We start from the raw sequence: 6,041 nt of genomic DNA, 5'->3' as shown, positions 1-6,041 counted from the left end.
TAAATACTCAAATTAATTACAAGGGACATATTAACAAAGACCCCATCTACATCCAGAGGAAAAAAACTGATAATAAGTGAAAACTATGCATAGATTATTTTTTCATAAATATATATTTATAATCACCTATATAAATCTAGTTCATAGAAACAGAATATTAGTTAGAAGGGATATTATTTTAGAAATTAAAAACTCTGAGTGCTACAAGAAGTAATTTATTCAACAAACTATATACATATATAGATAGATAGATATAGATATATAGATATATTTTTATATCTATATATTAGTGACAAAGCTGGGAATTGAACACAGGAACTGAACACAGATTTCTACCATACTCTCCCCTCTCATATGGTGCTCTCTTCACCTCTATCTTCTGCCTTCCCTCATTTCCTTCAAATTGCAACTAAGATCTTACTTCTACAGAAAACTTTCCTAACCTTTTTTAATTTTAGTAAGTTTATTATTTCCCATTTATCTTGAATACCCTGAATATATATACATATACACACACATAAAATTATAATATATAAAATTATTCTATTGGATTTAAATTATTCCATAAGACACCATTAGACATATATATGTATATATACATATAAATACACACAGACTGACAAATATACATAGATATGTTTAATATATGTCAATATACTAATACGTCTAATATATAATGAAGGTATATAATAGATATGTCTAATGGTAGCCATCTCTAGAGCCAAGGATGGGGGAGCAGGGAAAAAAGTAATTTGTATGATAATTTTGCTGTATATTTGAAAGGAATAATAGCTTGTATATAATAGATTTGCAGTTTCACATGCAATCATCTTTTTATTGTATTATGAAATGTTTGTTTTATCCCATAAATTAAAAATAAGATAAAAAGAAATAGTACTATAGGATCCTAAAAGAGTAAAGTCATCTACAAATTGAGGAGCTAATAACTGACTTGATGGTTAGACCATGGCCTAAGTTTAAGTCACTTTCCAAACATTTATTAACATTTAATTCCAAGTCAATGTAGAATAGATCCATTGAAAAACTCAGTATCTCCTCTGGTACTGCGTAATTCCAACATCAAGTGCCTCCAGATACACCTCCCTAAATTTTATTTATTAAGTCACAGAAGGGATATAACCTATGCTAACAGAAGATGTTCTCCTAACAGGGGAACTGTGACTGAAGAAAAGCAGTATTAACACTCAACAAGAAGTCAATAGAAAGCACAGGTCCACAGCATATACTATGTTGAGTCTTCCAAATTTGGCATAAAGATGTGGAACCTAGATTCTGATGTGTAATTTTACCAGCATATAGTAAACGTATTCTTTCAATCTGAGGGCACCAAACTCCTAGCTTCACTTATATTTATTTTCCCCACCCCCCAACATTCTAGTATGAAGTAGAAATTTTATTCCTTTACAAAGTCGATCAAGTGCTCACAGATCATGGTAGCCATGGTTGATGTCCTAAGTATAGCCAGAACAAATTTCTTGGTTCTAATTTGTGCATACATTATTAAGACAGGTCAATTATATTTTCATGCCATGTTTCCCTTTTCTGGGAACACCATTGCTGGGTGATGTAATTTCTGGGGGTCTTGCTGCAGTTGTCTCCAGGCCAGACTTTTATTTCTTATAGCAAACCAGTCAGAGATGCCAAGCAAAACCTTGAACTGACTCTTCTGATTCAGTGTGCTGGTATTAGCAAGAGAAATTCATTACCTTCAGACATTATTTTGCTTCATGAATTTAGTGTTCTTTCTCTCCTGCATTCCTGTTCTCTTGGCCTGCCTTTAAAAAGGGTCAAAAAAAAGTTGTGTCTGGGATTGACAGGATTAGAATAGAATATTGAAACAATATATTTTCACAGATAAAAAATCAATGCAATTATAGTAGAATGCAGGGAAATTTTAATAGAGAGAAATTTTACTTTTAGTCACTAGATTCCAGATCTGTTTCCATATTTTTTCTTTTCTTCTACCCTCAATTTCCTGAGAATCAAAACCAATTCTGATTTTATAGTAATGTTTAAAAAAGACAACCTTACCCCTTTTAGTCAATAAAGGGAGATGTTTTGTTGTTTAAAATATATATTCAAAGTAGCAAAGAGTAAAACAAATGAAGCCCTGACCTCCCACTAGGGAAGGTAATTTTAGTTCACATCAGCTAAAATAATGGTGTCCATTATTGCTACATGGAGTGGGAGTCTTTTATTGTAGGATGAATAGTTGCTTATTACAATAAGATATTTATTCATTTTCTCAATAGAAATATGTTTGATATAGCTTCCTCTATCTGCATATGTGTATATGTGTTTAAAATAATTTCTGAGAACAAATATATGAAATTTGATATAACTTTTATTGAGAAAATGGCTAATAAATGATTTAAATATCAGATTATATTTACATTATAATATAAATATATTTAGATATTTAGATATATAAACATATATAACATTGATATTGGTCAACATTTATTTTTTATTGGTGTGGTCAACAGCCAATTTAAACCTGGGTTTCAGACTCCCTTATTCTTTTTTTTTTTTTTTTTTTTAGGTTTTTGGAAGGCAAATGGGGTTAAGTGGCTTGCCCAAGGCCACACAGCTAGGTAATTATTAACTGTCTGAGACCAGATTTGAACCCAGGTACTCCTGACTCCAGGGCTGGTGCTCTATTCACTGCGCCACCTAGCAGCACCTCCCTTTTTTAGGTTTTTCAGGCTCCCTGATTCTTGATGCAGAACATTTAAAATAATGTTAATAAGAATTATCTTTTATGTAGAACAAAGGTTTGCAAAAGACTTTACAAATTTTTTTGTTTTTCCCTCTCAATAATCTTGGAAGATACATGCTATTATTATCTCTATTCTAGAGATGAAGACATTGAGACTGAGAGAGGTTGAAACTATCCAGGGTCACATAGTAAGTCTCTAAGGTAGGATTTGTATTCAGGTCTCCAACTCCAAGTCTAGCTCTCTATCTACTCTATCAAAGATAACTGCTTTTATTTCATGATGTTATATTGCTAACTTACAATTATATAGTTTTGATTGCAATTATATGATTTAGAAACAGCCTTATGACAAAAAAAGTGACTCAAAGTTAAAAAAGTATTCAAAGGAATAAAATCTATGCTAAAAACTCTAAAATTGTTAATGAACATTATTTATTATCAAGAAACTCTGAAGTCTTTCCCAGTATATTTTGGGGATGAAGCAAAAATTCCCAATGTTTCCATCTTTAAAGAAATATTCTAAGATATACTAGCTAGAACATCAAGATAAAGGAAATTACTAAAATAAACATCAACACAAATGATTACTCTTCTTACCCATTATTTCTTACCCCTTACTCCTCTTCCTATACCCATATATTCCAGAGAAAATACCTTACTTACCATCCATTCTAGACACTCCTCCTTTACTTCCATGTTGGTGAAAGATCTGTCCCTTATGTTTGCTATGAACTCCTCTTGTCTCATAATATCTTGGACTTTCTTCAAAGAATAGTTCAGCTTCCACCTCCCAGAGGAGGCCTATATCTAATATAGCATAAACAAACAATTACATGATACAATGGATAGAGTGCTGGACCTGATTCCAGTCAGGAAAAACTTTGGCTCAAATTTGGTTTAAAATCCTTATTAACTATAACCTGGACAAGTCAATTAATTTTTTCTTGCTGGAAAAATTTGTATTAAAAATAGCTGTAAGGATAAAATGAAATAAAATTGTAAATGTCCTTTGTAAATTTTAAAGGGTTATATAAATATTAACTATTTACTAGTAATAGATGTAATCATTATTGAAGACATATATACAATTTTCTCCAAATAGAATGAGTCACTTGAGGTCAGAAATTGTTTTAATTTTATCTTTTTTTTTTTTCAGAGCTTAGAACATATGCATTTTTTAAAAAATCCTCAGTGCTTAACACAGAACTTGAAACATGGAATACACTTAATAGGTCCTTTAAAATTTTTTTGCAGTTGACCCTATTTTTAGTATTACAGTTCAATGAAAGAAAGGTGTAGAGTACAAGTGAAAAAACAATTCCCTAACCATGGTGATAATCTGCTGATGCTTATGTTTGAAGATGGCAATATAGATTCACAGAAATTCAGTGTTGGAAGTAACTTCAATGACCATTTATTCTAATTCATACCTGATAAGAGATTTTCCACTACAACAAACTTAACAATAGTCCTCTAACCTTTATTTGAACACCTTAAATGAGAGAGAACCCATTATTTCAAATATAGCCTATTTGACTTTGAAATGGCTTTAATTGTTAGGAATTATCTTTTTTTATTAAGCCTCAATATGCCTCTTTGCCACTTTCCCAGACTCCACTTGCAGCAGAAAATTGGGTCCCCAGAAAAGGCTACATGACAAAAAGAATGATTCACAATTCTTAAAGTCCTTTTGTGAGAAGTCCTTTCTCCTCTGATGATGGAATTCTTAAGATGTTTGGTATGGCATCATTTTATTCTGGGCCCAAGATTTGAAGCCTTGTCAAATTCTACACCATCTTTCTTTTGTGTCATGAATATATCATTGATTCATGATTTAGATATTGCCTTTAGTCATTACACTGCCTTGTATCTGCCATCTTCTGGTTTATATGGCCAATGTATCCAGATGCCTCCGGAGGAGAAAATGAAACTGGTGGTTTAGCGTAGTACCCCTTACTCAAATCCAATTCATGTGCTTGTTTTGGCATCATCTCCCTGATGTCATGGTCTTTGAGAACAAAGGACAACCAACAAAAGGGACACTACTAGGGTAAAAAATGAAAAGTTCAATTATTCCAGTTCACAAGGTCTTTCTCTGGTCAAGTATGGAGAAGAAGACAGACTTTTTAACCTATTCTTAAGCAATCAGAGCATTGCTAGAAAAGTTTTTACCACTAAGTTGGTCTTCTTTCTAAATCCTAGATTTTAATACAATCTGTTACTTTATAAAAACCCCATAGAATATGACTGAGTTTCTTCATACATTATCATTAGACTTTCTACATAAAGGTATTTCACTCCATTCAATGTTTTTCATTCCTTCCAAAATTACTACAGCTTTTTCATATCTAGTTCAATGCTTTTGATGGATTGATTAATTCAATAAAGATGTATTCATACAATTAAATTAGTTTCATTAGATGGAGTATGGAGATTGAGTGATTCATATTCCTAGCTTTTCTTTTGGGGGCAAAAAAGTCAAATATAATCTCTTTTTACCAAAAATAAACCTTCAGATACTTGAAATCAACTCTTGTCCTCACCCAAGTCTTCTTTCCTATAGGAAAAATATCCCTAGTTGTTTCAACAAATCTTTCTATGACTTGAACTCAGGTTTCTGAACCATGGGTTGCCTTTCTCATGCTGATATTAGGCAGTTAACTGCCCAAGTATTTGGAACATTGGCTTGGGAGTCAGGAAAGAATGAGTTCATTGACTACCTCAAATATTCCCTAGCTGAGTGACTCTGAAAACTTAACCTCAGTGGGTTTTAATTTTCTCATTTGTTAAGTGGGAATACTTGTAATACCTATCTCACAGGATTGTTGTGAGAAAAGAGTTAATATAGATAAAATGTTTGCAAACCTTAAGTACAATATAAATCCAAGTTATTATTATTATTGTTGCTATTATTATGACCTTTCTCTGAATACTCTTCTGTCTATCAATATCCTATCAAATCAAAATAAATTACATAAAATTTTATATTATCATGAGCTTCCTCAATGAGATCAAGATGATTTAAAAATGCCTAACAATTCATAAAGAGAAAAATAAATTCATGAAGATTTAGTCTATGAAACAAAATCGGAATAGCAGTCATTTGAGTTAATTTGTCAGTATATATATCAGATGTTATAGATAGACACTGTTTTGAGAACAGAATTGAATAAATAAAAGAGATAGCTAAGTTGCCTTTGGGATTTCATCATCTAACTTTCAAAAAAATCTATCCACTTATTGATCTATTTATTCTGCTATATTATTTATTTCAACTGATTCTTTCATTTATCTATAACTT

The 6,041-nt window shown here is 31.5% G+C and overlaps 1 long non-coding RNA gene across 1 annotated transcript; it reads right to left on the bottom strand.

Annotated features, from left to right (window-relative positions):
• Positions 1-208: 208 nt before the first annotated feature.
• Positions 209-5,387, bottom strand: LOC141514899 (uncharacterized). The gene is made up of 3 exons (XR_012476141.1): positions 5,240-5,387; positions 3,404-3,547; positions 209-1,796 (listed from the first exon to the last, which is right to left on the bottom strand). It is a non-coding gene; the product is annotated as an uncharacterized LOC141514899 (long non-coding RNA).
• Positions 5,388-6,041: the final 654 nt, after the last annotated feature.

Source organism: Macrotis lagotis, chromosome 1, assembly GCF_037893015.1.
Source record: "Macrotis lagotis isolate mMagLag1 chromosome 1, bilby.v1.9.chrom.fasta, whole genome shotgun sequence".
In the NCBI taxonomy this organism is placed as follows: domain Eukaryota; kingdom Metazoa; phylum Chordata; class Mammalia; order Peramelemorphia; family Peramelidae; genus Macrotis; species Macrotis lagotis.
The sequence above is the reverse complement of the archived record's forward strand: the minus strand, read 5'-3'. Positions and strand labels throughout refer to the sequence as shown.